General features: G+C 39.9%; 1 protein-coding gene across 1 annotated transcript in view; it reads right to left on the reverse strand.

Annotated features, from left to right (window-relative positions):
- JAZF1 (JAZF zinc finger 1) overlaps positions 1 to 26327 on the reverse strand; it is a 213089-nt gene that overhangs the window by 179857 nt on the left and 6905 nt on the right. The gene's annotated exons all lie outside the window — the stretch shown is intronic.

Consider the following 26327-nt stretch of genomic DNA (forward strand, 5'->3'; position numbering starts at 1 on the left):
AATTTAAATATATTAAATATAAAATATATATTTAAATATATATAATTTATACATATAATTTAAATTTATATATATATAATTTTTTTTTTAAGCAAAAGACTTGTGGAACACTTTACAGGTCAGTTTATATCCAGCCTAACTGTCTGTACTTTACACACGTCAAGTCTTACGCACTAAGGACAAATGTTCACGATGAACACCTACCCCTACTTCAAATCCTTTGTGGAACAAGATAGGACACAAATCTTTTATCTCTGTAACTCTACTGCTCAGCACATTGATTACACTTCCACAGTGAAATATTTGTGTAAACAAATGGATAAACAGTGGTAAATTGGAGGCCGGACATATTACATTTTAAAACATTTGTGACTGTACAGTGTATAGAATGTAAGATTGTACAGTGTTGAGGTTTAAAGAGACCTTGGGTCTCTCTCTAGTCCTCCCTAGTGCAGAAAACCTCCAAGAACATTCCAGTACTTAAAAAAATAGTTTGGGGGGGGGGCGCCTGGGTGGCTCAGTCGTTAAGTGCCTGCCTTAGGCTCAGGGCGTGATCCTGGCGTTATAGGATCGAGCCCCACATCAGGCTCCTCTGTGGGGAGCCTGCTTCTTCCTCTCCCACTCCCCTTGCCTGTGTTCCCTCTCTCTCTGGCTGTCTCCCTCTCTGTCAAATACATAAATAAAATCTTTAAAAAAAAATAGTTTGGTATCTGCCACGATAGCGGACACACACACACACACACACACACACACACAATCACCTCATTGCCTCAGAATATTCTTGTGAGATAGACATCTTGCAAACAGGGAAACTGAGCTCGGAAAATAAAGAAGATGAGGAAGCAGGAAAAAAAAATCAGAAAAAAATGTCACAAGTGTTTGCCAATTTTTTTCTATGGTCTGAGAGCCAAGGATAAACAAGAAATAAATCAGAGAAGATGAGAGAAGATGAAAATGTGCCTCCCCTCCCCTGTGGCCAACTGCACACACCAACGGTCCTTAATTAATTTACTAAGAAATATGTAGTAAGCCAAGCCAGCCCCTGGAACACACGATACACATAAATGAGCTTCCTCTCGGGATGTGCGAGCACTGCGGCGACAAAGATTGAGGGTCTGCTCCCAACTCTGCAAATTCGGGAATTATCACATAACTAAAGAGAGTTATGAGGAATGCTAAAACCCATTCTCCTAAGAATAATGAGTACAATTGTGTTTTTTATCTTAACTTAGAATTCAATAAGTATATGTCTCCCCTCTCTCCCCAAAGAGATAAATAACTGGAATGACTAAATCCTGCACAAAATACAGACATGGGGAAAATGTGGCAGTTTTAACTTTGAAATTCACCAATCTTGTCAGTTAAAGTCAGACCTAAAACATTAATTTATTCTGAAACATTAATTAACCGGAGCTTTTTTGCATTTAATTTTCTCTGGCATTTTGGAATCTATTCTAAGCCCTGTAGAAATGGCAGGTCTGATGTTATTAAAGTTAGCCTTTCAGAAAGTGCTCGAACTGAAGACTCCAACACATTAAAAAAATGCTGAGAGTCCAGATAATGCAAATCTAAAGTATTATTAAAGGGTATTCTTTATACATGAAAGAAGAAAAACCTTAATTTTATTAAAAGTGAATTAAACTTTTAGCTCCCATTTTATACACTACCTGGGTCCTTCAAACTCCTCTGAAGCAAAATCTAAAGCCAGTTTCATTTCCTTTATTCATTCATTCATTCAATCATTCTTTCATCCAAATATCTACTGAGCACTAAATACACGCCAGGCAGGTACTGTTCTGAGTGGGGCAAGGAAGTTCCTGTTTTCATGCTGCTTACAGTCTAGGTGGGAAAATGACAAACAACAAATAAACAAGACAATATATAAGAGTGCTCAGAACAATAAAGAAAGTAAAATGGCGATACGATTAAGAGTGAGTGGGAAGCCCTCTCTGAGGAGGAAACATTTATGTCAAGTCTTAAAGATTAGAAGTCGGTCACACAAGCGTCCAGGGGTAAACAGCTCAGACAGAGATGTCTGCCACTGTGGGAAGGCCAGACTGAGCTGGGCCGGTGTGAGGAGCAGGAAGGTCACAGGGACTGAGTCACGAGGGAGGGGATGATGTCACCTACTGACAGGGAAGCCTGGGAGAAGAACAGGTGTGTGTGTGTGTGTGTGTGTGTGTGTGTGAGAGAGAGAGAGAGAGGGTGAGTGCGTGTGTGAGTGTGAGAGAGGAAGGGAGGGTGAAAGAGTGAGTGTGTGTGTGTGAGAGAGAAGGTGAGTGCATGTGGGTGTGTGTTGGGGGGACAGAGAGAGGGAGGCAGAGAGTGAGTGTCTATGTGTGCAAGCCAGTGTGTGTAGGGGAGGGGATCAAGAGTTCTATTTTGGACATGTAACGTTTTAAATGCCCACTTGAAAGAATGGATCTAATAAAACAATAAATTATAGCAATTCCATGATCACCCAGCATCAAGGGAGAATTTGGAATGGATGCAACCTTCTTTGGCCACAGTGGGTAGAAGACTGTTTCTCCAACAAGCTTTGTTCTATTCCGTGAGTTGCTTTAGATACTCATTTGAATCGAGCAATATTTAATTTCATATGCCCCCAATTCAATACAGTAAGTCATAGCAAATATCTATTAAGAAAGTCCTTTTAGAAACCACACAGATTATTTTTTTAAAAAAATTATTTGTTTGGGGGGGGGCAGAGGGAGAGAGAGAGTCTTATGCTGACTCCGCAACAGAGCACGGAGCCCAACGTGGGGCTTGATCTCACAAACCTGAGATCATGACCTGAGCCAAAATCAAGAGTCAGTCGCTTAACTGTCTGCGCACCCCCCAGGCTCCCCCACACAAATTATTTCTATTTTACAGCTGTAGTGTGCTCTCAAAGACAAATTCTTTCACAGAATGCACACCAACAGTGACCTAGGGGGTATGTGGTAATTTTTTAAATGAAAATGTGTGCAGCAGAAGTTGTGTAATAGAAATGAGAGGCACAGGACTTAGCTGTGGTTCACATGCCAAGAACGACCGTCTGGCTGATCACGTCAGTGTGAGAGCATGTTCGTGTGTGTTTGCAAGGGCAAGAGTCGATGTTGGCCGACAGTGGAAGGAAGGAGAATTCACCTCCTTTCCAAGTCAGACTGTCCCAAATGATTATACTTCCTTACTTGGGATTCTAGGAGCTTTAATGTAGATGGATTTGGTATAAACTATTCAAAAAAAAAAAAAAGTGACGCAGACATGGGAAAAATGAAACTAGACATCTTACTAAAGTACAAAATTATGAGGCAGCACAGAATTCCATGACCGCATCTACTTCCCAAGGCTCAGCTCTCCAGAGCCAGTAAAATCTAGCTCCATCGTGCCTCTTCCCTGTCCAAGACATTCTTGTGTCTGAGCTTCATCAGTCTGAGGGCAAGACCGACATACTTCAGATTATTTGAATTTTGAGATGATGTCTATCACGCACACAGGGCCAAAAGTTTTCATTCTGAGTGTCCTTGCCAACAATTAGGAAAAGGCCACCTTACTCTTTATGAACAAATCCTCAGAGGAGAGAATTTCCCTGTAACATAGCTGTCTGGCAACGGATAGGGCCTAAAAACTCATGAGCATCTCAGAAACAGTATTTCTCATACTGCCCGTTGCTACTGACAACTGTGTTCTCTGAGAAACTGCTAAGGAGAAATTTTAACCACTCTTGGGCTCTCAAGGAATGGCTCCCTTCCCATTTATAGGAGATCAAGCCTCTCTTACTGGGTTCAAAAATCTCGATCATCCTATGACGTGCTGCCTTCAGTAACGTTCACTAGTCCAGTCAAAGATGATGGGGTCACCTCATGAAAACAAAGTCCTGGGTGGGAGAAAGAGATAGTCTTTTCTTGGGGGAGCAGAGAAGTAAACCATTACAGCCAAGAGGAAGAATGTGTTGGAGGCACACAGGACGGATTTTGAAGAATGAATAGGAGTTAGTCGGGTTAAGAGGGATGGGAGATAGAGATAACACTTCGGAGAAGGAGCTGTGTGCTGCAAGGAGGCGAGATGGAGTGTGACATTTCAGGAATGAGGTGCCCCCTCGGATTACAGCATGGGGAGAGGGCAGGAGGAGCCTGGAGAAGACACTGTGGCCAGCTTCATCCAGGGAGCCCTCAGGGTCCTGCTCGAATGTGACGATTACCCAGAAGGAAATGATGACACACTGAAGAATTCTGAGTTTGGGGTGTACGACATGATTGAATTTGCATTTTAGAAACAGCACTGGCTGAGGCTGAAGAATGGATCTGGGTAAGGCTCGGGGTTGGGGGTATGCCAAGACTGGCAAGACAAAGTAACAAAGATAAAGTAACTAGTTTATTTATTTATTTTTTTAAGATTTTATTTATTTATTTGAGGGGAAAGAGAGACAGAGTTTGCTCATGAGCGGGGAGGGAGGGGCGCAGAGGGAGAAGCAGACTCCCTGCTGAGCAGGGAGCCTGACACGGGGTTCGATCCCAGGACCCCAAGATCATGACCTGACTAGAAGACAGATGCCCAACTGACTGAGCCACCCAGGTGCCCCAAAGTAACTAATTTATGTAAAAAACCAAAAAATTACCATCCTTTCACCTATGCTAGGCAGGAGCAGTCCTTGGTTAACGCTGTTTTCCTGCTGGGCTCATGGGTTCTGTGCCATATTCTACTATTAAGTGTATCTATTTGTCTACCTGGCAGAGGCTCCTGGGGGCCTATGATCCTGCAAGAACATAAGGAGGCTGCGTAGCCGCAGCAAAGTGCACTGGAATACTGAACGAAGGTTCACACTAAGAGGGGGAGCTAACTAGGCAAGGAAGAGTAAAATTAGGGAACCAACAACCTGGCCAGAGATGGCCTCCTCTAAGAGATGGCTGCCTGATCCTGGCAGACCATTACCCTCCTTACCCCAGAAGATGTGCTCTTGGCATGCAAGAATCCAAGTGTTGTGAGGCCACCTCTTCCCGTGTGACCTAAGACCTCTGACTTTCAGCTCAAGCAGCACTTGCTCCGAGAGCCAGAGCTCGGACTGCCCTCCCATAAGCTCCGAGCCGCTCCCCTTCAGCAGGCCCGCCCTACAGTATTTCCCTGCGCATCTCTGCTGATGGAGGAGGGCTGCTTTTCATTCACCTCTGTGTTCTCACAGCCTGGCACATAACTCAGTGTCTGTTTTAGGAAACACTGCCAGAACACTGCTTTAAAAATATCGCACAGCTACTGTAAAAAACACTCTGGCAGGCCCTCAAGAAGTTACCCGTAGAATTCCCATACGACTGGCAATTCCACTCCTAGGGATGTACCCAAGAGAGCTGAAATCAAGTGTTCAAACAAGAACTTGAACACGAATGTTCACGCAGCCTTCTCCATAACAGCCAAAAAGTGGAAACAGCCTAGATGTCCATCAACTGAATGAATACACAAAATGTGGTCTATTCATACAATGGAATACAATTTGCCCATAAAAAAGAATGAGGTACTGATACATGCTACAACATGAATGAACCTTGAAAATATTGTTATGAAAAAGAAGTCAGTCACAGGAGGCCAGATATCGTATGATGCGACTTACATGAAATATCTAGAAGATGACGACCCACAGTGACAGAAAGCAGATTGGTGGTTTCCAGGGGCTGGGAGATGGGGGAATAGGGAGGCACTGCTGAATGGGTGTGGGCTTTCTTTCTTGAGTGATGGAACATTCTAGAATTAGATAGTGCTGATCGCTGTACAATGTCGTGAACGCACTAAAAACCACTGAATTATACACTTTAAAGTGGTTAAAACAGTGCATTTTACATCACGTGTATTTTACCTCAATTAAAATAATGATATCTTTGTAAATTTAATCTCACTCAAGACCCAAATACGTGAACCTTCTTAGCCTGTGTGAGTGTCCATCTGTCCTTCCTTCCTGCCTCCACTCTGACACCCCTCTCCCCACCTCCTTTTCTTTATCCCAGCTCGTAGGGACCTTGAACAAACTCAAGCCACCCTGTAGTCCTCGATGTTATCTGTAAAATGGGATTTGTGTTAACCTAATTGTCACACAAGTTTTTCTGCTCTAATGTTCAAAGGACAATTTATTGGAATGACGTAGGTCCTACACCTGGGACGCCCCCAGCAGAGAGTGGGCACAGGGATGAGAGCTCCCCTTCCTCCAAAGGGTTTGCACTGTCCTAGCTGATGAGGTGATTTGCTAAAGAATTTTAACAGTCTGTCCGCGTTCTCTGAAAGTTCTGCAAGATAGCAGTAGTTATAAAGAGAGCTAATAAACCTATTCTTCCAAGGTAACAAAAAAAAACCCCACAAAATGTATTTTTCTTTGGTTTTTAATTAAAATTGACCTTTCTGAATCTATGCCTGGAGGCAGCAAAAGTAATGAAAAACGATGTCATTTACTGGTGATGCTAAGAGTGTGGCAGTACAATGAAAAAGGTTATAATCATCATAGAATTACTAGGTTTCTACATAGCATCTAATTGTTGGGGCGAGGGTCGGGGGGCGGGGAGAGGGACACAGATTGAGAGACATTATAATCACACTTGAGCAAAGGACTGACTCAACCTTATTTGAAACCCATCTTGGGATTCTCAGGAATTTAGTGTCAGTTTTTCCTTTAATGCTTCCAACAACCAGAAAAGCAAGGGGGAAGGAGTCTGATTGTTCAAAAGAGATGAAATTTTGACACCAGGGGTCACCAGCCTCTTAAACTCTGAATGAGGTGAGACCAATGCCTCCCCCAAGGGGAAGGAAAGAAGGAAGGAAGGAAGGAAGGAAGGAAGGAAGGAAGGAAGGGAGAGAGAAAGGCTGGGAGAAGGTGGAGGAAGGTGAAAATTAGGCATAAAAGAAATTGGCTTCGCTTCTTCAGTGAAGGCGGGGATGGGGGAGGCAGGAGTGTCTAAAGTGTCACTGAATGGCTTTGTGCCTCAGGGCGCATCTTCCCTAAAATCTAAAATGTTTTCTTCTGACACTATCTGGGCTGCTTCCTTTCTATCTCAGCAAGTCAACCCATACTGCGTAACAGATGAAGGGGAGCGTCCAGGAAAGGAAAAACTTTCTAAAGGACCCTTGAAGAAAAGCTCTGCTGAACTGAGATTAAACTACTTCTCTGCTCCTCCTCCTGTATTCTGGATGATTCCAAACTCAGGGGTACAGAAAGTGATTGTATTCGAAACAAGAACACAGACTGAAATGTTAAGTAGAATGAGAGCCCGTGCTGAGACTGATGCTGTCAGGAACACTTCACAGTAGGTGTGTGGGGTTTTTTGGTTTGGTTTTTTTGTTTTTTGTTTTTTACCATTTTATTCATCTCCCCACCCCTCCTGCCTTGTTACTTACAAGCCCTGGGACAGGTACCCCTCTTTAACTTTTTCAACGCACAATCAAACACAAAACTGCTAGTGCTACATTTTACACCCACTTCTTAGTGAGTGCTTACTACTGTGCCCAGCACGATGCATGGACCATCCGTCCCGTGTACTTCCCACAAAACCCTTAGGAGGCGAGTATTATAAAGAGCCCCCATTTTTTACAGACAGGAAAACTAATGCTTGGAGAAGTTAAGTAACTTGCTCAAAGTCACTCAGCCTCATAGATATCAAGTCTGTTCTATCCATGTCAAATTATACAAAATTCGCTTGTTCTGCATAGTATTACACATAATGAATACTACAAAAAAAATTTTTTTTAAGATTTTATTTATTTATTAATAAATAAATAGAGGGAGAGGGAGAAGTAGGCTCCCAGGTAAACTTGACGTGGGGCTCGATCCCCTGGGATCATGACCTGTGTCAAAGGCAGATGCTAAACCGACTGAGCCACCCAGGTGTGCCATTAATACTCCAGATTTTATTTAACCTGTTCCTTTAGTGAGGGACATTCAGGCTGCCCCCAGGTTTTCTGTACATAAATACTGCTCTGATGAATTTCTGTAGTATAGCAGGAGACAAACCTGCTCAGGTCAGAAGTGGGTATGTTTTAAGTTTGGATCGGTGTAGCCCTCCTAAATCCGCTGTGTAAATCTCAATTTCCAGTAGAAGTGTAAGAGAAGGCTCTTCCTACCATGTCCTCCCAAGCATCAGACATTATCAGTTGTTTTAATTTTTGGCAATCTGATAGATGAAAATTGAACCTGATAGTCGTTCTCCTTGATAGTAAATGAAGGCATTTTCATGTTTACTAGCCATTTGTATTTTTTTTCTTTTTTAAAAGTTGGAGAGAGAGAGAGAGAGAGAGAGAGAGAACATGCAGGGGAAGTGGCAGAGAGAGAGAGAAGCAGACTCCCCACTGAGCAGGGAGCCCAATGCAGAACTCGATCCCAGGACCCTGGGACCACAACCGGAGCCAAAGGCAGACGCTTAACCAACTGAGCCACCCAGGTGTCCCAGCCATTTCTATTTCTTACATGATTGCTCATATCCTTCCCATACTTTTCTATTCCTCTGTCGAATAGAAAGTATTATAGATACTGATTCATGGGAGCTCTGTATATTCTGAATTCAACACTGAAACTGCTACATAGGTTTCATACACTTTCTCCCACTTGGCTCTCCATACTTTAATTTTGTTTATAGCTTCTTTCACCATAATTTCACGAAACTGAATTTGTTAAACATTTTAAGACTTCAGGGCTCCTTGTCATGTGTCTAAAGACCTTCTCCACAACTAGAAAAATATATTGCTTTATTTTCTTCTAGAGTTTTATAGATTTGAAATGTAGTATGCAGCATGAAATAGGGATCTAAATATATACTTCCCCAAAGAAACGGTCGACCCTTGAACAACATGGCTTTGAACAGCATGGATTCATTTATACATGGATTTTTTTCAATAAATGTATTGGAAAATTCTTTGGAGATCTGCGACAACCTGAAAAAATTCAGATGAACTGTGAGATGCTAATCATCTCCCCACAAGCAGCTCGTCTCTCTGACAAATTGCCTATCACAGTAAAAAGTGATCTCTCGTGGTTGTTTTCCCTATTAGTAGTTAAGTTTAGGGGGAATCAAGTTATATGCCGATTTTTGAATTCACTTGGGAGTTGGCACCCCTAACCCCCATATTGTTCAAGGGTCAACTACAGATATTAAATACCCCATCCTTTCCTACTGATCTGAAAGCTTTATCTTTATCATATATTAAATTCTTATGTGCCCATAAGCCTATCTATAGATTCTCCATTGCATATTGTAAAATCTAAGGGCAAATGCCCCACAATAATTTGTTTTAAGTATATTTCTTTGCCATTTTTGCTTACTCTTTGATATGAACTTTAGAAGCAACTTGTTAAGCTTTAAAAAGAAATTCTATTGGGATTTTATTGGAATTGCATATACATGTTACACCAATTTGGAGAAAACCTGCTTTATAACACTGAGTTGCTAGCCAGAAGTGGAACATATATCCATTTATTAACAGCTCTTCATAAATTTCAGTAAAGTTTTTGTTTGCCTCGTATACTTTTGTTAATTTTACTTTCCTAATTTTGCAGATTGTGATGCCATTGTGAGAGGTGTCCTTTTTTTCTATAATACTGTATATGTGGTTAATGCTATCATATAGGAAAAATACTCATTTTTGTTTATTCGTATTCTAATGATGAAACAATCTTGCTGAAGCTTTCTTTTTTCTGATATTTATCACACATAGAGATAACTATGTGGGTTTTAGCATTTTATCCTATTAACTTAGTGAATTACACTGGTTTCCTAATATTGGGCTATCCTTACCCTCCCACGCTAAGCTTACAAAATCATGGTGTATTATTCTGATAATGATGTGTATTATACTGACAGGTGAGATGGCCCCACATGTTCTCGGTCATATTCTCATCTGGTTTACTTAAAAGGCTTAGGCTGATCTGTAGAATGAACCTGGATGCTTACTGTGTTTCTCTATGCTTAGGCATTTCTTTCTGCCAATGCCAAAACGTGTATCTGGTATTTCGGAGGAAGGAGACGGCTACTTTTCATAAAGGAATTAGATGGTTGGCTAGGAAGGAAATGGAAGGATGGATAGATGGATGAATAGAAGAGTAATTTTTTTCCTATGGTTATTTTAGATTCATGTGCTCTTTCTTGGGTCAATTTTGGTAATTCAATAGTTGACTGAATTTTCAAATTCATTGTTAAAAAGGAAGATGCATAGAAAATGCTTATGAACCTCTGGTTGTATCTTCCTCCTTTCTCCAATTAAGCTTGCCAGAGATGTCCCTATTTTATTAATGTCTTGGGTTTTTTTAAAGATTTTATTTATTTATTTACCAGAGAGAGAGAGAGAGAGAGAGAGAGCACAAGCAGCAGGAGCAGCAGGCAGAGAGAGAAGGGGATTCCCTGCTGAGCAAGGAGCATGATGCGGGACTCAATCCCAGGACCCTGGGATCATGACCTGAGCCGAAGGCAGACTCTTAACTGACTGAGCCACCCACGCATCTCTATCAATGTTTTCAAAGAAAAGTTTTTTCAGTTTTATTTATCAAATCTGTTAGGGTTTTTTTTGTTTACTCTTATTTTCTGTAATTACTGAATTTATAGTTATTACTTATCGTGTTTGACATTTGCAGTAAATTCTGTTGTTCTTTTTCCTCAAATATTGATTTGAGTACTTAATCTATTTTCAGTAATTCTAAGTTTCTTATAAATAATTTATATTTAAATATGCTATCATTCTATTCTATTATTTGTACTTTGAGGGCTGCTTTGGCCACAACTTATAGGTTTCTATATGAAGTGTTCTCATTTCCAGTAATTTCTAAATAGTCTTTCATTCTAATTATGGTTTTATTCTTTATCTAAATTATGATTTTATTCTTTAACTGAGAGTGGAAAAAAGGTTCACACAAAAAACTGTACACGAATGTTCACAGCATCATTATTCACGATGGCCAGAAGGTGGCAACAACCCAAATGTACATCGATGGATGAATGGATTTAAGAAAGTGTCATAATCATACAATGGAATATTACTGAGCCATAAAAAGAAATCAAATCCTGATTCATGTTACGACATGAATGAACCCTGAAAACAAGCTCAGTGAAAGAAGCCAGACACAAAAGGACACATATTCTATGGTTCCATTTACGCGAAATGTCTACAACAGGCAAGTAAATGAAGAAGGGGAGTAGGTTAGAGGTTGCCAAGGGCTGGGGACAGAAGTGAGCTGGAAGTGAGCTGGAAGGGAGGACTAGTGGTTCAGGACTCTTTGAGATGTGATAAAAATGTCCTAAAATTAGAGAGTGTTTATGGTTGCCTCATTTGTGAATATGAAAAAAGAAAGAAAGAAAGAAAGAAACAAACAAACAAACAAACAAACAAACACTGAGCATCTGGGTGGATGAGTCGGTTAAGCAGCCAACTCTTTATCTCCACTCAGGTCTTGATTTCAGGTTCATGAGTTCAATCCCTGCATTGGGCTCCACACTGGGCATGGAGCTACTTAAAAAAACAAAACAAAACAAAACAAAACAAAACCCCCCACAGAATTGTACACTTTAAAAGGGTGAAACTTATGGTCTGTGAACTGTATCTCAAATAACAACAACAGTTAAAAAATAGTATTTTAAAATTTCCAAGTTGTTAGACTGGGGGAAGGCTGTCCTTGTCACTGACAGCTAGTATCACTGCATCGTATCTGAAGAACCTAGACCATGCTCGGCTTCTAACTTCTGTAACACGTACAGACTTTCTTTGCAGCCAGGCCCATACCTGACTTTAGTGTCACATGAGTACCTTTCGTTGGGGATTAATATTGTCATTAGATCAAGTGTGTTAAATGAGTTACTAATATTTTCTATATATTTTTTTTGTTATTGAGTCTCTGGACAATTTCTAAGAGAGACATTATAACTGCATTTTTAAAGAAACTATTGTAATATTTTATTATTTTTTAAGTTTTTATTTAAATCCCAGTTAGTTAATATACAGGGTAATATTAGCTTCAGGTGTGCAAAATAGTGATTCCACACTGCCATACAATACCAGGCACTCATCAAGACAAGTGCCCTCCTTAATCCCCACCACCTATTTCCCCCATCCCCCCACTCACCGCCCCTCTGGTGACCATCAGTTGTTCTCTAGAGTTAAGAGTCTTAGTGTAATAGTGTAAATGAATACAATTTACTTAGGATAAGTAATGTCGCTAATCTAGTAAAATCCTACACTTCCTCCTGCAAACTGGCTTCTGAATACTAATTTTTCCAGCTCCTTTTCCATACTCTTCTTCTGTTTCACTTACAAGGAACAATCTCCCCAATAAGGCACCCTCCCAACCCTACCCCTGAAAAAATGTCCTGAGATTCATATGCAAAAGCCCTACAAAGATCAGGGCACAATCAATATTTAAAGATCGCAAATAAGAACAATTAAAATCAGGGGCGCCTGGGTGGCACAGCGGTTAAGCATCTGCCTTTGGCTCAGGGCGTGATCCCGGCGTTATGGGATCGAGCCCCACATCAGGCTCTTCTGCTGTGAGCCTGCTTCTTCCTCTCCCACTCCCCCTGCTTGGGTTCCCTCTCTAGCTGGCTGTCTCTATCTCTGTCAAATAAATAAAAAATCTTAAAAAAAAAAAAAGTTTAAAAGAACAATTAAAATCAACAAGTAACCCAGAGTAAAACGAAAGTCTTAAGGAAAGAAATCACACCTAAAATTGATCTAGATGGGCCTTTAGAAACCCAACGATGTGATTCAGCCGCAGCAACTAAACATTCTAGCGTAGCCCAGTAGAAAAGAAAAACTATTATCATTTTTTTTTTTTCTGTTTAGGAGCTAATGTACTGAATCTTTGAAACTGCAGGTTCACTCTGAGGGCAGGCCTCATGTGATGTTTAAAGGGGGCTAAAAATTAACCTTGTGCACACCTCCTATATTCAAGATCATTAATGAAAAGCCAGAATGTTTAATTTGTTCTGATGTTTCTGCTTTCTGTCATTTTTGTATAGTTAACAGGATCATAATTTAAGTAAGTCACACATTGTAAATAACCTGGCTATATTATTCTCTCCTCCTTAGTAATTAGACCACCTTTTGTTACAAAGAATCCTATAAACCATTTAACCATGAGTGGTTGTAAACTGCTCGTATTAAAAATTGGGTGCTCCCCCTCCTGAGATGAATGGCACCAAGGAAACCGCATACCTTTTTGTCTCTACATCATTTCCATTTTACTTGAGTTTCTGGAATCGATTTGATCATTTGATAATTTTAATACCATCATAAAAATCTACTATACAAACTTTTGGAAGAAAGCAATGCCCACTGACACTGTCACTTTGCATCAGTGCAAAGGAGAGCTGAGTGCTGCATAGACTTGTAATCTACTCTCTGCGCCCTCAGCCCTCAGCAACAAGCGGTTTCTTCAGCCTTGTTTGAAAACAATGAAACCATTTGGCACGGCACGAACTGTAGAAGTATTTTAACAAAGGAAAAAAAACCCTGGTCATCTCTCCAACTTCGCAAGGAGAGCAAAGTAACCTGTAGCTTTGTGTTACTTGAGATGACTTGAAATGACTTGAAATGCGGGTCAGTCAGGATGTTAACATCAAACCTGCAAAAATCATGCTAAGATGCCCAGTCTTAGAATACAGGATACTCACAAAGATGAGAAATTTTTATCCAAAGAGAGAAGAACAAGTATGGAGACTATTTTCTCGTTATTGTGGTAAAAAAAAATACATAGCATTAAATTTTTCATCTTAACCATTTTTAGGCATACAGTTTAGTTGTGTTAAACATACTCACATTGTTGTACAACAGACTCTATGATTTTCGTTCCTTTCAATACTTCAGACGCTCACTTGAATGATACAATTTTTGTCCATTTGTGACTGGTTTATGTCACTTAGCATAATGTCCTCGAGGTTCATCCATGCTGTAGCATGTGTCAGAATGTTCTTATTTTGAAAGGCTTAATAATATTCCATTGTATGTATAAACCACATTTTCTTTGTCCATTCATCTGTCAGTGAACATTTGGGTTGCTTCTATTTTTTGGTTATTGTGAATAATGCTGCAGTGAATATGCGTATGCAAACATCTCTTCAAAACCCAGCTTTCAATTCTTTCGGGTGTATGTCCGGGAATGGAATTGCTGGATCATGTGGTAATTCTACTTGCAGGTTTCTGAGGGAACTCCATACTATTTTCCATCATGGCTGCATCATTGTCCATTCCTGCCAACAATGTACAAGGGTTTCAATTTTCCACACCCTCACCAAACGCTTGTTGCTTCATTTTCTTTTTCTTTTTTTGATAGTTGCCATTCTAATGGGTGTGAGGTGACATCTCATTGTGATTTTGACTTGCATAAATTTCATGATTAGTGATGTTGGGCATCTTTTCATATGCTTCTTGGCCATCTATAGTAGATCTTTGGGGAATGGCCTATTCAAATCCTTTGCCCATTACTCAATCGGGTCATTTGGGGTTTTTTTTGTTGAACTGTAGAAATTCTTTATATTCTCAATATTAGCCACTTATGAGATATATAATTTGCAAATATTTTCTCCCATTCTAAAAGCTGCCTTTTCTTCTATTGATTGTTTCCTTTGATTACAGACGTTTTTAAGTTTGACATAGTCCCATTTGTCTATTTTTGCTTTTGTTGCCTGTATCTTTAGTGTCATAGCCAAGAAATCATTGCCAAATCCAATGTCCTAAAGTTTTCCCCTGTGTTTTCTTCTAGAAGTTTTAGGTCTTCAATCCGCTCGAGTTGATTTTTAAAGGTAGACCAGGAACTCTAAAAATTACGTTGTCTGATATCAGAACACATTCCTGAGAGAATCAATTCACTACATCTGACATTCATTATGATTTCAACTCTAGGTTTCTAAATTAAATGGACTGATGTGGGTGAGACTATCACAATTACAGTTAGGAAGAAATACTCTTTTTCAGGCATACATTCAGGAAAAATCAAAGAAGTTTATTCTGCTAGCTAGCAAAATAAAATAGTACACAAAACAGTACTTTCATATCTCCTATCAATGGCAAAGTATCCCAAAGATCCAAAATACCCTGTAATCCTAAAATACAGATTGCAACAGATAAGAGTTTGAAATGAAACAGCTTTTTAGACTTTCATCACACAACCGAGTTTTAAGCAAAGGAGCAGAATGGAGCGGAAAGAACTGGAGAGTGCTGAGAAGACTTGGGCTGAATCTATCCACACGTGGAAAGATGCTAGCAGGGCTTTGTGGGACCCTCCCATCCTCATCTTTCCCACCCAACCCTCAATCACGGCAGCTCTGCAATAATTTTTTTTAATCTGTTCAATCAGGCAGAAATAAAAAGGACAAAGGCAAATCACTCCTGTTTGAGCCCCTCTCAGGATTAAAATTCAGTTTCTTCAATTAGGGGAGGAACCAACGTAATTCTTCGTTCTTCTCCAACTTCTCACATATGCCTTCCCAAATATAACTTCCCAAGTCCATTTTGAGTTCTTTTTTTTTTTTTTTAAAAGATTTTGTTTTTAAGTAAAATCTCTACACCCAATGTGGGGCTCGAACTCACAACCCCGCAATCAAAAGTCGCACGTTCTCCCAACTGAGCTAGCCAGGCACCCCTTGCCAAGTCCATTTTGAAAAGTGAACGTGCCATAAACTGATTAATAAGGGAAAACTAAAGTTTCAAATGCTATTTGCCCCAGGGTACATATTCCTAAATACACTTAATTACACAAAATACTACTTTGATAATCAATGCTATTTATCTAGGATGCCTTTCCTATTTGCCTTGACATAAAACTGACCGCACAATAGTTAATAAAAGTTGAAGAACTACAACTTAAAAGAATCTATCCTTTATAATTTGACCAAACCCAGTGGTCTTTTATAACAACTGATACAAAGCTTTTTAACTAGTTGATAGCAATGCCATAATCAGCAATGAAGCAAAAATGGGTCCCTTCCTGTGTGTAAAGAGAATGCCGTACCATCACTTGGAGAGGGAGAATGACCAACTGCACCACGGTTGCGGGCCTCCCACCCGCCCCCAGTCACACCCGAGACTCAGGGACCCCTCCCCCTAGTGCACTGCTGACAGGATCTCTATTTGTGGTTTGTTTGGGTATGTTCTGGCCACACTAAAACCACTTGTAAATGTTTCTACTGCTTCCCTTTAGGGAAACCCAAGGCTTGGTATAAAATGTGATTCTCTCATGCTTGGGGCCATTAGGGTAAACTTGCTTCGTGTATCCCACTTAAAAAGTTAACTCAGGAAGAGGCGCAGACTCTGGTAGACACAGTCTGCCTTTCTTCCTGCTGTCTGGTTAATGTAGCAACTGGCTGCTCAGGAAGGAAGGGGAGGGAGATGGACGGCAGAGCTGAAAAGGGGGGGGAGATGGACGGCAGAGCTGGTTGGCGCGAGGTAGGATTTACCCCACAGACTTGCCCACCCCTTCCCTGAAACAGGCTACAGCAAATGGTGCCCATGCTGCATTTTGAGTTAAAAGTCCAGTATAGGTGCTGGCAATGTTCTATATCTCAATCTGGATGGTATCCACATGAGTTTATATGGGATACGCTTTTTGAGTTAAAAGTCCAGTATAGGTGCTGGCAATGTTCTTTATCTCAATCTGGATGGTATCCACATGAGTTTATATGGGATACACTTTTGTAAAAATTAATGGGATACATTTAGGATTTCTATATTTGATGTCAATAAGACTTTGAAAAATTAAGTTTTAAAAGTTCCCAATATAGACTTAATAAATAACAGGGGATGGCATCAATTCATTCTCTTTGGGTTTTTTCCTCACTAAGCTTTTGCAATGACCTGACCTCTTCAAATTTCAGTCTCTCTTCCCTTCCAGTATCCTTTACGTGGCACTAACATATTAAAAACTTCCTAAAATTTGACCTGGTCAAATTACACCCCAGGTTTAAAAAAAAAAAATCATCCCTGTGTTGTTTTGTTGATTTCAGTTGCTCACGGGCTGTAAACTCCCCAGCCTGGCACTCAGGCTGCCCACTCCTCACCCAGGGTCATCCATGTGCGCTGGCCTCACGCACTCCCCAGCGGTTGTCCCTTAGCCCATCCTCGGCAAATCTCCGACCCTGCACTTTGGTGCATGTTATTCCTTCTCCCATACTTCCATCCCTGTCCACATTTCCACCTCTGACTGTGAAAACCCTACCTGTTTCTTTCCAGGTTCCTCCAAATGGATAATATAATAATACAGCGACAAACACTTGTTTATTATGTTCGTTAGTCAATAATGCTTTAATACTTTTTATCACATAGAATATAAGCTCCACAAAGCCAGGACTCATTTTATCCACTTGTGTATCCTATGGGCGTGGAACATAGTAGGTGCACAATGATTATTTACTGATTTAATAACTTTGATGATTAAGAGCCTGTTTCCCATACGCTGTGCTTTACACATATCATTTCTATTCCTGAAAACACCCTTGCGATGTGTAGAATACAAGCCCTACAATCTACATGAGGAAACTAACGCTCAGACATGTCCGTGAACTTGCCCGAGGCCTCCCAGCTCAGAGGAGTCTGGCTTCAATATTCTCTTCCTTTGAATTCTCCAAAAACAACGCACCCCCAACTGTGGTGTGCATCTTCTGCCTAAGACTGCAGTTCTGGAAAAGGCTGTCCTCTCCTGCGAGTTTCCATTCTTTATGAGCAGAGAGAGTATTTGCCCCTCACAGGACCTCTGATGCACCCAGCCCAGAGCTCCACGATGAGTGACGGGCCTCCATAAATATCTAGGCAGTCATTGAATGGCAGATAAAGGGGGTGGAGAGAGTAGGATTTAGACAGTCTCTCTCAAAGAAAACATTTTTTTAAAAGCCGGAACACACAAAGTACATTAAATGAGCACTAATTAGTATAAGGAGGCAAGTTAATGAGCAAAAGGAGGCCATTCACACCACGTGTACAGGACAGTAGAGCACAGCTCCGCGTTAGATGGGGCTCCTGGGAATGCAAGTCTTTCGTGTATAAAAAAGAACTGCGAGCCTCACAGGGCAACCATACATTGAAGGCAGCTTATTTGCTTGTACTGTTTCGGAAAAAAACAAAAACAAAAACAACTGTTTAGGCTGGACTGAAAGTATTATTCTAATGTAAGCATGAAATTTCACAGAAGAAGAAATCATTCCAAGCGTTTTACTCTGTTTACACGTCTACCATATCACAAGGGCCAAACTAGTGGATTAAACTAAAATCCAGCGCAGCTCATGAAATCAAGGAAGTCCCCCCGCTTTATCCATGGAAGAGGCTCAGGTTACCATGTGGCAGTAAGCAGCGTGGCTGTGCACTCCCCATCTGTCTTCCTTACCCTAACCATTCCTGCTGCGCACTCCTGCCACTTCCCGCGTCTGCATCCCCTTGCCTCCACACTTTCGAGGGTATTTCGGGCACACCCATCTCTAATGTGGAGGCTGCCTATACTATCCTCTATTAACAGATACCTATACAAAATGTTTTGTGCTTTTAAGGGATAAGATTTTAAGCTGCTATTCTAGAACATGCCAAAATGTTAAGTCGCTAAAATCATTCTGGAACGCTTGAAAAAAAAAATCACACTAAGTTGGCCATTTTTCTCAATTTCTCAACAGTGGACAGTGCGCTTGAAGCAAGTCCACACTGTGACCCTCACCACTGAGATCATTTCCAGCCTTTTTCCAATTCTAAGTAAGCCTGTAAGGCTACACTTTACTTAGAAACTAAGTTTCTAACCTTAGAAAACTAAGGTTTCTAAGGACCATTCAGCCATACCCCACAAGTTTTGATATGTAAATGTTTTCTTTATTATTTCTAAATATTTTATCATGTCTGTACTCTGTGCTTTGTCTTGTGATGTATCTGAACACATGCTTCATAATTTCCAAACATGGGGTTTTTTCTAGTTAACTTTCGTTACAGAGTGCTAACTGAATTACAGACTATTTGGTTTGTAGGATGCCAGTCCTTTTAATTTGTTGCAAGTTGCTTTATGGTGCAATTTTCTTAAATATTTTATGTGCCCTGTAAAAGTATGTATTCTTCAGATGTTGGATACAGGGTTCTTTCTATGTCTTTTGCATAAAGCTAAGTACTGTGTTCATTGTGTTACTCATTTTTTGCCTCCTGATCTACCAATTGAGAGAGAGAGAGAGAGAGAAAGAAAGAATATGTTAAAATCTCCTTCGATGATAAAGGGCTGTTTTATTCTTCCTTGTAATTTCAATAATTTTTACTTTATATATTTTGAAGTCATCATATTAAGGTATTAAGTGTATGAAAGTTTAGAATTGTTTTATGTTTCTGGTAAATTGTACCTGTTATGATCTTCTTTATCACTAATAATACTTTTGCCTTAAATTCTATTATTAATATACCAGCTTTCTTTTAATAGGACTCTGGTGTATAATTTTACCTACTTTTACTATGGATGTAGTTGTGATTCTTTTAGTAAACAGCATATTGCTAGAATTTCTAAAAATCCAGTCTGATAATCTTTATCCCTTAGCTAGAATAATTTGTCCATTTACACTTAATACTATTATATTTGAATTTGCTTCTATCACCTTATTTTGTGCTATTTGTCTTATCCATTCCTATGTTTTTTAAATGTTTTGGATTGATGAACTATTTTATTTCTTTTTTGCTTCCTCTACTGGTTTAGAAGCTAAACACCTTGTTTAGCTTTATTGGATGATTATTCTATAAATAGTGAAATGTATACATAATGTATCTAAATTTTAAATCTAATTTCAAATTTTAAAACTCAAATTTTATTGATTTCTTCACTTTCCTCCAAAATAATAGGTTATATTTAGTCACTTCACGACTGATAGTGCTATGTTGACACATATTTTGTTTATTTTTTAAGTTCATAACATAAGACATTTAATGCTGGTTCATATTTACTCATACATTTACTACTTTCTTTGTTTTTTGCTCCTTTTAAAAATTCTGATATTTTTATTTGAAAGCTCTTTCCTTCTATGCAAAGTCCATACTTTAGAAACTCCTTTTGTGAGGCCCTGATGATGACACATCTTTTCTCACTCTAAGTGTTGCTTTGTTTCACCCTCATTCTTGAGAAATAGATCTAGCTGGGCAGAATCACGGACTATGATTTTCCTGCTTCTATCATTGCTGTATTAAACTGCTGAATTTTTCCTTTGAAAACTATCATTTCTGACTACTTAAGACCTTTGTCATGGCATTGTGCAGTTTCACTATGTCATATCTACGTATGGACCTCTTTTTAAGAAATTTAATATGGCTTGCAATTTGCTGGGTGTCCTGAATCTGTGGCCTGATCTCTTTCATTTCTGCCAAATTCACTGTTCTCCTTCTCTCTTAGCCTTCCTTCTGTAGTTTCCTTCTTTCTGTCCCATAGTACTATGTTCTGAACATTAATTCACTCTTCTTTACCAGTTTATTAATTCTCTCTTCAATTCTGTCTAATCTGTTAATAAACTGCCTCTTAGGCTTTTAATTTCAGTAATGTATTTTTTATTTATATAAATTATATTTGCCTCTCTCTCAAATTTTCCTTGTCATAGTAATACTCTTGCTCCTTAGACATACTTTCAATCTCTTCTTCCATTTTTATTATTTATTTATTGGGGTGGAGGGAGAGACTGAGAGAGAGAGGGAGAGCAAGAAGGAAGCAGACTCTCCACTGAGCAAGGAGCTCAACGCGGGGCTCGATCTCAGGACCCTGAGATCATGACCCAAGCCAAAGGCAGACACTTAACCGACTGAGCCCCCAGGCGCCCCTCTTCTTCCATTTTTAAACACAGAAAACACACTTATTTTATCTATTGTGCCTGATAAATTCAATATCTAAAGTCCTTGCAGGTTGATTTTGCTGACTCCTTCATGATGATGTATTTTCTTGTGCTTTGTGATTTTTTTTTTAAGATTTTATTATTTATGTGACAGAGAGACAGCCAGCGAGAGAGGGAATACAAGCAGGGGGAGTGGGAGAGGAAGAAGCAGGCTCCCAGCAGAGAAGCCCGATGTGGGGCTTGATCCCGGAGCGCCGGGATCACGCCCTGAGCCGAAGGCAGACGCTTAACGACTGCGCTACCCAGGCGCCCCTGTGATTTTTTTTTTTTAATGTGAGCTAACAAATTTTATAAACTCTGTGAGGGTTCTTAATGGTCAAATTAAGGTGAATTCTTCCACAAAGAATCTGCATTTGCCTCTGCTAGGTGCTGGGAGAGACTACCAACCTTAGTTAAATGTCTTTCTGACCATCTGGCTAACGTGAATTCTAACTGTAAATCCATGAATTGTCTTGAGGTTAAAAATTTTCTAAATTTTATGTTTGTTCCACCACATAGTGTTAAGGTTCAAGATAGAAAATTTTCCTTGGAAGAACCTGGGTTTTTGTTACCCTAGCTCACATTACCAAGAGAATGTAGCTTAAGGGTTCTAGCTCCATAAAGGGAGGAGGCTTTTGCTAATTACATTAGTTAACTTGGGTGGGTCCAGGGTTTTGTCTTCTGTGGCCCAGGAGGCTATGAAAACCTTAGAGCAAGATTAAGGTAAGTCAGGCTGTCACGCTCAGCTTAACTTTCTGGGTTTCCAAACGTCACTTACTATTTAACATCTGAGCCATTCTTCCGTGTCATATCAGATAAGCAGTGTACTGAAAAATAATCCATTCCATCAATCCTGTGGGCCGTATGGTATATAGGGGGTCAGAATGAGAGCTCTGAAACCAAAATGCCTAGGTTCAAATTCCTGCACAGTACTTATTAACTAGGTAGTCTTGGGAAGTTTTTTCAGTTTCTGCCTCAGTATCCCCACCTGTAAAATGGGAATAAGAATAGTATTTGCCTCATATGAGGGTTTTTGTGAGGGTTAACTGAGTTAATACATATAAAGCACTTAGAACATGCCTGGCCACAGACAGCACTTGAAAGAAATGTTGCTCTCATTATCATTACAGTTAGAGGTGAGTGCCATGCTGAGGCCCAACAGTGCAGATGCTGACTCTCTGCCCCGTAATATAGTTCCCTTCTACTACCATCTTGTCAAAATCAAGTTCCGTAAAAGGTAACTTTACATTAACGTTTTGGCAAGCGCATTCATTTTTATGAAACTTCTAGTTAAGAAAATATACAATACACATAAAAATATATACAATAATGAATGGCAGACACACTTCACTGAACATTCCTATTTATCCACTCTTGTAATTTAAGACAAAGAGAAAGCACAGTGAAATTAAAAGGCATACATTTTAAAAACCAAAAGAGTAATTTTCATGATGTCTAATGGACAGAGCCAGCTGCTGCCATCAGGTGTAAAGGTGAGCAACTATGTGGCAGGTTGATATGTGTGGCCGGGGGCTTGTTAAATAGGGTTATCCTTTGTTCTTCTTAAGCTTTATGAGATAGAGACACACAAGTAAGAGGCATAAGAGTTTTCAAGCCCAGAGTGGCTGCGTTTAGAGGTGAAAAGCTAATATATTACAAATTATATAAAAGGCACATACTATGCAGTCTTTAATCTTTTAATAATCAGAGAGATCATTTTGTAAGACAAGTATTTCATGATCTTAGTATGTGCTTTTAAAAAAAAGGATCAAAATCAATCTATCATGAACTCAATTTTTAATTGAGTACCCAGCTTACACTGCCAGCACTGACGGGATCTTTCAGTTACAAAGTACAGAGTGAGTCCTCAAACAGAAATCAGTTCCTTTTGATTTATCACTGTTCTTAACGACAACAAAACAAAACATCCTTGACTAAACTGGAATTTGGGGTTGTGCCAGTTATCAGTTTATCATGGCTCAATTCCAAATTCACCCTTTAACACCTGCTCTGTGATAATGAACTAGACTAAGCATTTCTTCTTTACAGTGACTTCAATATTAGGCTTGGTCAGTAGAGGGCGCTGCAGGGACACTGCAGTGGTTCCAGCATACTGTTTTTGCATCTTGGTCCCTCAGCACACATAAGAGAACATCTGGTGATGCTCTGTGCTCCAGGCAGGAGTCCAGAGCACGCAGTCCTTCAGTGACCATGCAGGACTGTTCTGGGCCCAGTAACCACCTTCCCACAGCCCTGCTACACCCCGCATACTGCAGTTCTTACACCCACAGCTGTACCCCAATTCCCTTGGCAGGTTGGCGCATCAGCCTCAGCTTGCCTGTGCCCAGAGTGTTGTTTCCTGCTAGTCTAGCAACTGTGGGGCAGCAGTAGCCCACATAACCTACAACCTTCCTGCCATCCCAGTGGGCTGTGTCCACACCCCAGACCCTTTCCAGTGGGGTATGAACCCCAGCCATGAGGAAGGGCCCCCTTCCAAGCCTGTGCTTCCTTGGGGACTCTTCTTCAGCTCCAGAGGGGCCTTTGATATTCTCTTTACATTCTATGGTTACTCTCCTATCTCAGCTTAGTAATTCTTTATTTTAGATTTTTTTATAAGTAATCTCTACACCCAATGTTGGGCTCGAACTCACAACCCCAAGAGTTCATCCCCCAAGAGTTGCGTGTTCTACAGACTGAGCCAGCCAAGCAACCCAATAATTCTTTATTTTAAATGTTCCCTATTTGAATGATGGTGTAGTTTCTGTCTCCTGTTCGACCCAAACCGATACAGTGCTTGACTCTGCAATTCTAAATTCGTATAGGCATGCATTCTTTTCTGATCATACACCACTCCCTCTATCGAGTCAAAAAATCTTTTCATGTACATTACAGCTAAAATGTTGGCCAACCATACTCTTCACATGTTCTGAAAATCCCTGAATGATGACAGGGAATATCTTCCAAGCTTATGTTATCCTTTTCTTATATCATATGAAAGAATTCCAAGCTTAGCACCTCACCTACCCAAGGATTTCAAGTCAAATTAATTATTTCATCCGCTTTATACACCCTGGACTTTCTTCCTTTCACAAAGAAGGGATGGTCTTTTGTTCATAATTTCAAAATAACAAATAGAAGATTACACCATGCCTTATTCTAAAGCATCTTATTGTGACAGGAATTTGCAGCTCCTAATCAGTTCCTGGCAACAACATGCAACTAAGATACTAAAAATCATTTAAGGGGCGCCTGGGTGGCACAGCGGTTAAGTGTCTGCCTTCGACTCAGGGCATGATCCCGGCGTTATGGGATCGAGCCCCACGTCAGGCTCCTCTGCTATGAGCCTGCTTCTTCCTCTCCCACTCCCCCTGCTTGTGTTCCCTCTCTCGCTGGCTGTCTCTATCTCTGTCAAATAAACAAATAAAATCTTTAAAAAATAAAAATAAAAAAAAAATAAAAATCATTTAAAAGTATGGGCTATTTGTCCATTTATTCGCCATTCTTTGAGGGCCCAATATGAGACAGATCCTAAACCAGGTACCATGGCATAAAAAGATGAATGGGGCACAGTCCCTTCTGTTCAGTGGAGTAGGACCAGAACATAGGCGAAAAGGGATGCCTGGCTGGTTCAGTCAGTGGGGCATGTGACTCTTGACCTCGGGGTTTTAGGTGCGAGCCCCACATTGGGTATAGAGATTACTTAAAAATAAAATCTTAAAAAAACACAAAAGAACATAGGTGAAAAAAAGAATGAAAAAGAAGGGAGACTTAGCAGTGAAAGATTAAAAAGCACTCCCAAAGAATCACCCTTGTAATCACTGTTAAATAGTATTAAACCCCTCTTAAGTATTAACTGAAGACTCATACGTTCAGGGGGAAAAAGGATCAAATATCTTTGAGAGGAAAAATTTACAAGTTCCATACCACATCCATTTGGAAACAGATTCTTAAGTGAAGAAGCTGAATTAAATTAAAGAAGAAAACAAAACTACCTACAACATAGCAGTTACTGTACACAAACTGGAAGAGAACACATGGTGTTTCTTTCATGGTATTTCTCTAAATCCCTTGGTAAGGAAAATAAGCAGAGAGCGAGGATTACAAAATTTTTTAGGACATCCAATTCACCAGCATGCAAATAACTTGACATTTTACAACTGTATTTTCAGTAACATTTGAGATTCCCTCAGTAAATAGTTTCCAACCTATACGCCTCTCTTTGACACGTGAGGGAGGCCTCAAGAAATGCCACGGTCTGAAAATCATCACAACGGAATTTCAAATGTAATGAGCTGCATCTCGTGTCTCCATAGAGAGCTTCAACAGGACTGCAAGAAATGTTCTCTTCTTTCTCCCCCAAAATAATTCTAAAAGGTCACACCAGTCTAATATTGATAAGTAACTGCCAACAATTTTTTAAATTAGGCAATCTTATAATTTTTAAAAAATAGAAATGACTGAGGCAAGCAAAATTTATGTGCATCAAGAAAAACCAAAGACACAAAACTAATACCCCTCAATGACCAGAAAAATCTGGCCATATGGTCACTTATTTCCATCTTTTAAGTCCGTTAATTTCCCCAAAAATATAAACATATTTCAACCAACAGCATTTTCTACCTTAACCCAGCCAGGAGGAAACCAGCATAAAATTTAAAAGAAGTAAACTATATAAAAAATACTCTGTAAGCGGGGCGCCTGGGTGACTTAGTCAGGTAAGTATCAGACTTCAGCTCAGGTCATGATCCGGGGTCCCATCGAGCTCCACAATGGGCTCTGGGCTTAGTGGGGAGTCTGTTTGCCCTTATCCCTCTCCCTCTGCCCCCCCCACTCATGTGCGCACTCTCTCTCTTTCCCTCTCCCTCTCAAACAAATTTAAAAAATCTTAAAAAAAATATTATATAAGCAAATGCTTTTTCCATTCTTATCCCACCATGTGAAGAGAAAGCAACATTTATGGAAAGCGATTATTAACTAGAAAAGAATGAAAAGAGATACAGTCCTACTCATCCCCCACTTAGTAAAAAACCAGTTTTTAAAATGAAAAGATAAAGCAATGCATTCCAAAAAGTGGTTGCAAAAGAAATTCTGTAAATTTTCAAACAAACCTAATGACAGTTGAGAAAACAAACTGTCGGCAACACTCTAGTTAAACAGTGCTTCCCCATACCTCGCGTCTGTCAAACAAAATATCATAAATGTGGGATAAAACAGAAAGAGATCTTATCATCTAATTCAGTCTCCTTTGACAGATTTTGAAATCAAAGACCAAACAAAAATATTTTTTCCCCTAAAAACTGCTGTTACTGGTGTTATGAACAGGTGGAAGAAATAGGGTGCCATTTGACAGGCGCTAGGAGATGATGGAAGCTTCACAATTTCTTGACCAGCCTAATGGGATATCTGAAATGGTCCCATTAGAGAATCGTTCTATTCGTTCTATGCATCAGATCTAAGAGTCTGGAAGTCAGAAGGGCATTTATAGATCACTGGCCTAAACTCATTCAAGGAACATATCTCAATTACATTTAGGTTAAG

This window comes from Ailuropoda melanoleuca, chromosome 1 (genome assembly GCF_002007445.2).
Source record: "Ailuropoda melanoleuca isolate Jingjing chromosome 1, ASM200744v2, whole genome shotgun sequence".
Taxonomy (NCBI): domain Eukaryota; kingdom Metazoa; phylum Chordata; class Mammalia; order Carnivora; family Ursidae; genus Ailuropoda; species Ailuropoda melanoleuca.